The 9,531-nt window shown below is 42.8% G+C and overlaps 1 long non-coding RNA gene across 1 annotated transcript; it reads right to left on the bottom strand.

The window, feature by feature from the left end:
- Positions 1-2,271: 2,271 nt before the first annotated feature.
- Positions 2,272-4,424, bottom strand: LOC122237771. Its single transcript, XR_006216413.1, has 2 exons — positions 4,001-4,424; positions 2,272-2,582 (listed from the first exon to the last, which is right to left on the bottom strand). It is a non-coding gene; the product is annotated as an uncharacterized LOC122237771 (long non-coding RNA).
- Between the last annotated feature and the right edge of the window lie 5,107 nt (positions 4,425-9,531).

Genomic DNA, 9,531 nt, shown 5'->3' with positions numbered 1-9,531 from the left:
TACCTTACAAGATAGTTGTGAGAGTTAAATCAGTTAGTATATGTCAACTATTTAGAACAGGATGAGCACATGTGTTGACCATTATTATCACTTTTCAGGATGTAAGTTAGCTCAATGAAGGGGCACCTGGGTAGCTCAGTCAGTTAAGTGTCCAAGTTCAGTTCAGGTCATGATCTCATTGTTCATGTGTTCAAGCCTGGCATCAGGCTCCCTGCTGTCAATGCAGAGCCCACTTCAGATCCTCTGTCTCCCTCTCTTTGCCCCTCCCCTGCTCTCTCTCTCTCACTCAAAAACAAATAAACATTAAATTAAAAAAAAAAAAAAAGAGCTCATTGAAGGAGAGGTAGAGAAGACATTCCAGAAAGAATAAAAGAAAGAAGATGCCAGGTCAGTCGGTCAGCAGGCTCTGCCTCTGTCCCTGAATGGTCATGAGGAGGACACTGTGCCCAGCACTGTCCTATAGGTTACAGACAGACCCAGGAGAAATAGAAGATGTGGTCTCTATCCTCTAAGACACTATATCTTAGAGGATATAAACACACAAGACTAAACACATAAGAAAATAATTAAGAAGCATCCAAGATAACATATAACCAGTGCTGAACTAGGGGGCCAGACACCAGTGATACTAACAAGAAAAATATCAATCATAGCATCCACGTGTTTACAATGTGCCAGGCACTGGGCTAAACACTTCACATGCTTTTCCTGCTCAAGTCACCCTACAAACCTAGGTTACATGACTTTCTCCAATGACAAAACCTCCAGGAGATTTCAGAGAAGGAAGAGACGAACCAAAAAGACAACGAACCTCATGAGAACAATAAAGCTTGAGCAAGGCCTTGAACAAAGGAAAGAATATGAACAGAGAGATGGGGGGGATTAGGAACGAGGTCAGGGCAGTCTGATGGAAATATAATATGAGCCACGAATACAAGCCACATGCGTAACTTTTAATTTTCTAACAGCCACATCTTTTAAAAATAAAAAGAAGCAGGTGAAATTAACTTTACAGAGTATTTAGTTAGCATTTATTTAATGTATTATTTCAACATGTAATCCGTATAAGAAATTATTAACAAGATATTTTTAATTATTTTTTCTTAGTCTTGGAAATCTGATGTGTATTTTACGTTTACAGCACTTACCATTTGCAAGTAACCATATTTCAAACACTCGAGAGCCACACGCAGCTGATGGCTACCATCTTGGACAGCAGAGTCAAGAGGGAAGAAAGAACCGGCATGGACTGGGTCTTAACAGGTCGCAGTCACTTTTCACACATTATCTAACTTTCCTCACCACCCTCTTGGGAAATACAAATGGGGACACTGAGACTCTAAGAGATTAAGTCAACAGCTCAGTAGGATTTAAACCCAAACCCCACCAATTCTGAGCTGGGGCACCTACGCTGGAACTGACTGCAGCAAATGCCCCCAGGGGCTGTGCACTATGAAGCAAGATGATGCCTGAGCAAGGAGAAACTACCAGATCCCGGGGTCTTCTTCTGAGCGACTTCCTCCCCAACCCCCAAAGCCCACACAGGGCTTACACACCCCTCCTGGATTTGGAAGAGGAGAGGAAAGCAAGCAAACCTTACCCTTCCCTGTGAAGTAGCACCGAAAGCCCTCGCCCTGCTCCTGAACAGCTAAGCCACTAGAGGGTATGCAGGAGGCAAGGAAGGGCACCTGTGGTCCATAAATATTTAACTTTTGTTGCAGCAAAGTGCAGGATGAGGAAATACTTGGCTGCTTCTCAGCCAGGGGAGCAAGGCTCCCTTAAACCCTTTGCGGGCTCCACTTTGTCGTCAATTACTTTTCTAAAACTATTAAGAGAAGAGAGGGGGAGAGTATAAACAGAATTAACAGTAATTTATGATCTGAAAAAAGACAGCAGGAGTTCGAAATCTGTCTCCATTAGGATACTTTCCCGGCGTTCCGCTGGACCCCCAAGCCACAGGATCCTGTAGGAAAAGGATGTTTATACAGCATTCCTGGCAGGAGAGACGTTTTCCTTGCTCCCAGAGGGCAAGGTTCAGCCAACTTTCCACAGAGGGGTCTGGCCTGTGCTGAGCCTGCTGCCAGGACCCTGTTCCGGGTGTGGGCAAACACTGAGCTGTTTAGATTCTTGTTTTATTTCATTTATTTCTTGCTCAGTGGTCCCTCCCTGATTTCTACAGGGACCTCCAAGCCTGCTCTTCCCCCACCTCGACCATCAGCAAAGCCCACCAAGAGAACTGCCAACAGAGACACTCATAAGCTCTTCAGTGAGAATATTTCTGTGCCCCAGAATTTTTGAGCCAAAGGTTTATTCCATCACCTAAGGCATGTTTTATGCCATGCAGTTTCACTTTGTGGAACTAACTTTTCAAGTCCGGGAATTGCAAAGCCACGATATGTAGCAGCTTGAATTAGAGTCCAAACGCAGAGGCAGCAGAGCTCCAGAATTACTGTTTCTTCTTTTTCTTTGTCTTTTCCTTTGGGGCGGGATGCTGTGGCCCAGCTGGGAACACTGTCTCTGGCACGCGCTTGCGGTCCACTCAATATTAATGATGCAATCAAGTCTTCAGGTGAATTTTGGAGCTAAAGGGAGAGACAAAAAGAAAATTTTGTAAACCACCCCCAGAATCCGTTAGCTGAAGCTCCACACAGTTTGGGCCTTCCTTCCCTAGCCAGTCTTTTGGATCGCTGGCGACCCCAAGTGGCCAATTTAAAATGGCAGTTTTGGGGGGTTTTGTTGGATCCTTTTCCCTACAGAAAAGAAACATACTTCAAGGTTTTTTTATTCCCAAATCTTTGTAGCGTTTAAAAACTGCAGAGCTGGATTGAAAAAAAAATTTGTTTAAATGGGGCGCCTGGGTGGTCAGTCGGTTAAACGTCTGACTTTAGCTCAGATCACGATCTCACAGTTCGTGGGTTCGAGCCTTGGGCTCTGTGCTGACAGCTCGGAGCCTGGAGCCTGCTTCGAATTCTGCGTCTCCCTCTCTCTCTCTTTCTGCCCTCCCCGCCACCCTGTTCATGCTCTGTCTGTCTCTCTCTCAAAAATAAATAAACATTTAAAAAAATTTTTAAACTGCAGAGCTGGAAGGACCATTAATGTCACCTCGCCTGACCATCTCATTTTACAGAAATCCCAGATCCAGAGAGGTGAAGATGGAACCCCAAAATCACACAGCATGTTAGGGTCAAGCAAAGCAGCAGTACAAGCAATGGCTCCAAGAGATTCTACACAACCAGATTTTAGTTCCATGATGGAAGAAGAAAATCTTTCCCCAAACCATAAAAGAAACATTGTTCTTACAGAAGAATCACTATAATGAGGCTGCATGTTCTAACAGATCCGAAGGTTCCCTTAAAGTACACACTTCTTCTTTCCTCTTCTATGCCTCCACCGAAGAGGATGCGTTAAAGTGAATCGTGGTGGGGCCAGCATGGGAGAAAAGAAGGATGTCAGCATTTGGCAAATGCAGGTTAGATGCTTATTCCCAAAGGCTGGGCCTTGAGTTTGGCTCTCACTTGCATAAACACTGTCGAGTGGGCATTATCATTCCCATTTTAGAAACGAGAAAACCAAAGCTCAGGAAGACTAACTGACTTGCCCAAGATCAGTTAGCCACCACATCGCAAAAGCAACTCCCTGCATCACTTTATACATGTTTCAATTCACCCGTCCATCAAATGGGGTAATAATGTCTGCCTGTAGAATCAGAAAATGTTGATATTGGAAAGAGCCCTTAGAAGAGCCCACTTTCAAACAAAATGAACCCCCGATACATAAAACAGACAAAAATGTCTATGAGAAAGTAAATCAAAGAGAACATGGGTACTGTTGTAACGAACACCAGGAAATCCCATTCTCCTTAAAACAAAAACTAGAATTTCTAAGGGTTTGCTCCAGGGCAAATTTCTACTCTTCCACCATGACACCCTTCCCTTGAGGTGTCTCACTTGGCCTCCTCCTGCCATCAGGAAGCTGGACCCCCCAGAAGGACACTGCCCACCTCTTGGCGTCTCTGTCCCATGTGTAGACAGAATCCCCTTTTCTATCTGCTCTGAGCACCATGGAGACGGTCTGGAATCTCCCCCAGTGCTGCTCCTAAAATTACTGCAGAAGAATAGAGGTGAAGTCACACAGAGTGTGGGAGAAGCCTAAAATCAGTCTGATTTACAGAACATGAAAGTCTGATCCAAATCTTATCAGAAGTGATTCTCTCTAGAGCTGGTAAATCCTGCTCTGCTCCAGGAAGGGTCTCGGCTTTAAAATGCTCTATGTACACTGTTCCAGCTCTTCACGGAAGCCATGTGGCCACATGCTTCAAGGTCTGGGAAAGATTTCTACTCTTCGGTCCAGGAATTCTCCTTCTAGCAGTCCACCTGAAGGAAATCATGAAACAGTTCAGGCAGCAATGTGTACGTAAAGATAATTGTCACTAGCTTATGTTCAACTAGAAAAAACAAAAAACAAAACAGAAGCAACTTATGCAACAGTAGGGTTTATGATGTAACCAGAAGATTGGATGACCATGTAACCATAGAAAACTGATGTTTTCAAAGCATTTTTAATGACACCAAATGAGAAAAAAAAAAAGCATTTTAAATGGCATTAAGTGAAAAAAAAGCAGAGTGCAAAACAGGTGCACATTATGTGACCAAATATTTAAAATCAAAATAAGAGAAGTGTGAGTATATGAAGAAAAAAGAAAGAAATGTTCACCCACCAGAATGTTCACAGTGGTTATGACCATGACTAAGTGGTAAGATTAATGTTGATTTCTTTTCTACTTACATTTTGCTTTAGTTTTACAGTGATGTTGCATTAATGTTTAGTCTGAAAATAAAATATATTCTCTCAAGATATTGAGCCTGTAGCCTAAAACGCTGCTGCATTTTCTGAGGCTCACCCTCCTTACTTCCGCTCTGTCCCCACCTTGCTCCTCTATTTTGGTGTCTTCCTCTCCACCTGCCTCACCTCTGCCCTGTCTTCTGCTTGTCCATCTGGGATCCACATTCATGACCCAGCCAACGGTTAACCCTTCAAGGGGCCCCTCAGAGTCACATTTGTCAACATGCTAGTGCATGTTCTCAATTCCTTACCATTAACTAGAGCAACCCAGTGAAACCCACATTCCCTGTTCCTCTTGGAATGCTTTATTCCTTCCTCCTGGTTGAAAGGCAGGATCCATGTAAATTTGGAATTGATTCCACTGGTATTTATTGAGTGTCCGCTCTGTGCCAGGCCCTATTAGAGCAGAATACAAGAAACAAGGTCCCTACACTCCAGGAGATGGACAGATAATAAATAAGCATATGAACGAGAAGATTATCAGGTCTGATAAAGCCATGCTAGGAGTGTGTGGGCAGCTACCTGAGATGGTTATTCTTCAGACCTGTGATGGCAATGGCAAAGGTCTGGGGCAATATCAAGGATGCACGTTCGTGTCAAGACGTCTGGAAAAGCCCAGCATCTCCAGGGCTCGTGTATTACCAGTGAATGTTAGCATTGGCCAAGAACTCCCAGAAAGAGAGCTAGCTACAGGATACTTCGAAAGGCAGACGCGTGCACACTAGGCAATGCCAGCTGCCTCCCACTTCCCAGTAACATTCCCTCCGTCCCCTGGCAAGCAGTGTGGGTTAGAGGAGAGAGACCAGAAGAGGGATGTGAAGGGACTTTTTCTATTTCAATGTCCCTGCCAAAAAGGAGACTCCTACTGATAGGCTGTAGGTAGCGTGCTGCTAACTTCTCGTGTGTGTCGTTGTTGAATAACAAAAGAATAACAAAAGCTTTATGGGGCACCTGGGTGGCTCATTCAGTTAAGCATCTGACTTTGGCTCAGGTCATGATCTCATGGTTTGAGTGCTGCATTGGGCTCTGTGTTGACAGCCCAGAGCTTGGAGCGTGCTAGGGATTCGGTGTCTCCCTCTCTCTCTGTCCCTCCCCCGTTCTCTCTCTCTTTCTCTCTCTCAAAAATAAATAAACATTTTTAAAAGTGTTTAAAAAAGAATAGCAAAAGCTTTAAAATCACTAGTGGCCATAACGGTTTATCTTTATTGAGTTTCATCAGTAAATACCTCAGAGTCTGAGGTCCTGGGAGCACATCATATGTACACCAGATTTAAGAAAGCTGAGACAGGATACAATGAGAACCCGAAGAGTAGACAGAACTTCACACTCACTTCTGCTTTCCCAACACCACATTGTAACACACACACTCACACACACACACACACTCATACTCACACCCATCCCCCTTCCCAGATCATCCATGATGCCCTGTGAACATCCATTCAGAACATTTTCCAACCTTTCTGCAAGTCACAGAGCCCTTTTTTCTGGACATAAATAGGGATTTCAACAGGATTTCAACAAAAGCTGTCACTCCGTCTCCACAAAACTCATCAAGCACCAAACAAGAGAGGAAAATGGTTTGAAGCTGATTGTAACAGATTAAGGCAGGACGTTCAGTTCTGAGGAATCGCTGTTTGAGCAGGGAGTCAGATGAGCCGAGGGGCTTGCTGGAGGAAGCAAGAGAGCAGACATAAATCAAGGACACAACACACACTTCCCCCCCCCCCATGGCTCTCAGGCCCATGGAAAAGTTTCAGAGAAAATCCAAGAAAATGAAAATGGAACTAGCCCCAAATATATCCCAGATGTCCACTTCCAACTCCCAAGGAACAGGAAGGCAAAATAGAATAGAGCATCTTCCAGCTTTCCTAAAAATATTTAAAATGAAAATGAACCCCTTGCAATATGTCGCCCACTAGTCTGGCCTCCAGAATTTACTTTCTCTCCTTTCTTAAACCAAGTAGCAAATTGACGCCTAAGCATATGCTGCCTTGTTCTCTAAATGTGTCAGCACGTGCCTTGTTCCCAATCATACGAATGGTTTAGAGGGCAAGAGGGCAAAAGCCATAGCTGGTGCTTGTACCGAGTCCACAGCTGCTAACGGGTGTTCAATACTTATTGATTAAGTGATTGCTTGATTGACTGATTGAAACATAAACCTTATTTATTGATTGACTGAAACACAAACCTTAAATATATGATCTACAGATACATATCACCTGTTAATAAAATGCTCACCAGACGCCAGATTGTGTAGAGAAAGGGTTTGTGAAGTTATTGCCATCATAATAATGGTAAATAAATACCCCTTTAGAGTTTACAAAGCACTCTCATAACATTATCTCTTACCTCCTGTAACAGCCGTGTGAAGTAAGTATTGAGGTTAATTCTCCAGTCCCAGCACCTTTCTGAGGATATAACCAGATGGGCTAATTACTCAGTTCATAAAAGAATATGCCCACTCTAACCCCGGGAATCCTGGATCGAGCTGTGTTAGCAGAAACACACAGCAGTGAGCTCTCCTTGTGTGTCTTCAAAAAGACACATAGAGTCTGAACAATGGCAGCTATAAACAGCAAAGTGAATTCATCTGGAAAGAGAACCTACAGGCTTTATTTTTCATATTCCTACCACTATTAATTCATCTTTTCTTTGTGGGATGTTTCTGTTGTGTTTTGTGCTTTTAGTGTAATTTTTTGAGTAACTTAGCCCCCCTCCCCACGCGCACACACACACACAAATATCTGACACTTAAAACAAAACTAAAACTAAAATGAGCTAGGGAAAGAAATACTAGAAAAAAATAGTTCATACATCAACCTATTCCAGCTCAACTTATTTTATTTTGACAACAAATCCAGTTTGGAACCAAGAAACTCGTTAATAAACCTGTCCTTATGATGTTTCTAGACCAATTTTTCAATTTTAAAGGCTTTAAAAAGTGTGTTCAGGATTGTACAATCCTCCAAAATTTTCAGACTTTTCATGTTATAATATAATTTACTTTAAAGTGCAACAGTATAGGAAGTGTAATGGGGGCATGTGAGTGTGTGTGTGTGTGTGTGTGTGTATGTGTCTAAATTAGTTTCAATCTACCCCACAGGGTAGGTTAGTTAACATCTGAAGAACCCTTATCAGAAATACGCACCCCAGGAGTGTTAATTAACATTTGAAAGATCCTAATTAGAAGTCCCAACTCCAGAAACTCCATGACAATCACTTCAAATACCAAATTCTTCATCTAAAATACCGAGGTCATCCATTTAACATAAGGAATATTTCAGAAATAATTTCTCACTGTTGAAATAAACAGTGTTCAAACATGCAGATTGGCTAAAATACCACATAGGTATCTCTACTACGGCATTAATGGAGAATAAAACTGTGAGGAGCCCAACAGTCTACTTCAGCGGGATATTGTGGCTTGGTCTCTTGGCAATACTATTTTGCACGACTTGACAGAGAGTTCTGTTCCCTGAACCAATTGGAAAGCTGGCTAATTCTACCTTTAGTTAGAATCCTGCTCCATCTGCCTGCAGTAAACCCAATACTGCCTGCAGTAAACACTTCTTGCAAGGTGCTTTTAAGAGTATCAGAGTAGAGAGCCAGAGCTTCACCAAGAGTACAAGATCAGACCTCTGACTGCTTCTGATAAATGTCTGCACAGGCAGAATTCATAGAAGCTTCATGGTAACCTATCCCCTGGTAGGTAGCAAGGTCATGGGGGAGGGGACCATGACCCTTACTTACCTATGATCCTTAGAGGCAACCAATATCCACCAAAACAACATAACTCTGATCAGCCAAACCGACTTTGGACATGGGGCGCCTGGGTGGCTCAGTTGGTTAAACGTCTGACTTAGGCTCAGGTCATGATCTCCCGGCTCATGAGTTCGAGTCTCATGTCAGGCTCTGTGCTGACAGCTCAGAGCCTGGAACCTGCTTCACATTCTGTGTCTCCCTCTCTCTCTGTCCCTCCCCTGATCGCACTCTGTCACCCTCTCTATCTCTCTCTCAAATATAACAAACATTAAAAAAATTTCAAATTGACTTCAGACAATTTGCACAGTTCAGCTTGAACTAATATTATCTGGGATTGTTGGGAGTAGAATATTATGCTTCTCTACTGCATTGTAGACCACAGGGAAAGGTACTTCATCCTCTCATACGTGGAAGTTTGGGGAAGGTCATTCATTTGGCTTTCTCTCTCTCTCTCTCTCTCTCTCTCACACACACACACACACACACACACACACACACACACACCATACAGGTCTCAAGATTCACACTCAGATGGGTGCTTGGGAGCTTCCATGGGAATCCTTTAATAAAACGGTTCTTCATTCATGATTGGCTATTGATCCCTATGTGTATATTTCACCAGTCAGAAACTCAGAGAAGAGGGGAGATGTGTGGCATCCTGAACCCATACCAGAATACTCTGCGCCCATCAAAATCATTTTTTTCTAACAATATTTAACAACATGGTAAAATACTTACACATAATTGTAAGTGAACAAAGCTTGGTGCTCAAGAAGGTATGTAGTAGAGTTTCAGTTTTATTTTATATACAGAAGGAAAACAGAAGAAAACATCCCCCAAATGTGTTATCTACTTATCACAGAGATGACACCACTAAAGGTTTCTTTTTTTTTTTTTTTTTTTTTTTTTTTAGAGAGAGAAAGA

This window comes from Panthera tigris, chromosome B1 (genome assembly GCF_018350195.1).
Source record: "Panthera tigris isolate Pti1 chromosome B1, P.tigris_Pti1_mat1.1, whole genome shotgun sequence".
In the NCBI taxonomy this organism is placed as follows: Eukaryota; Metazoa; Chordata; class Mammalia; order Carnivora; family Felidae; genus Panthera; species Panthera tigris.
This window is presented reverse-complemented; position numbering and strand designations above follow the sequence as displayed.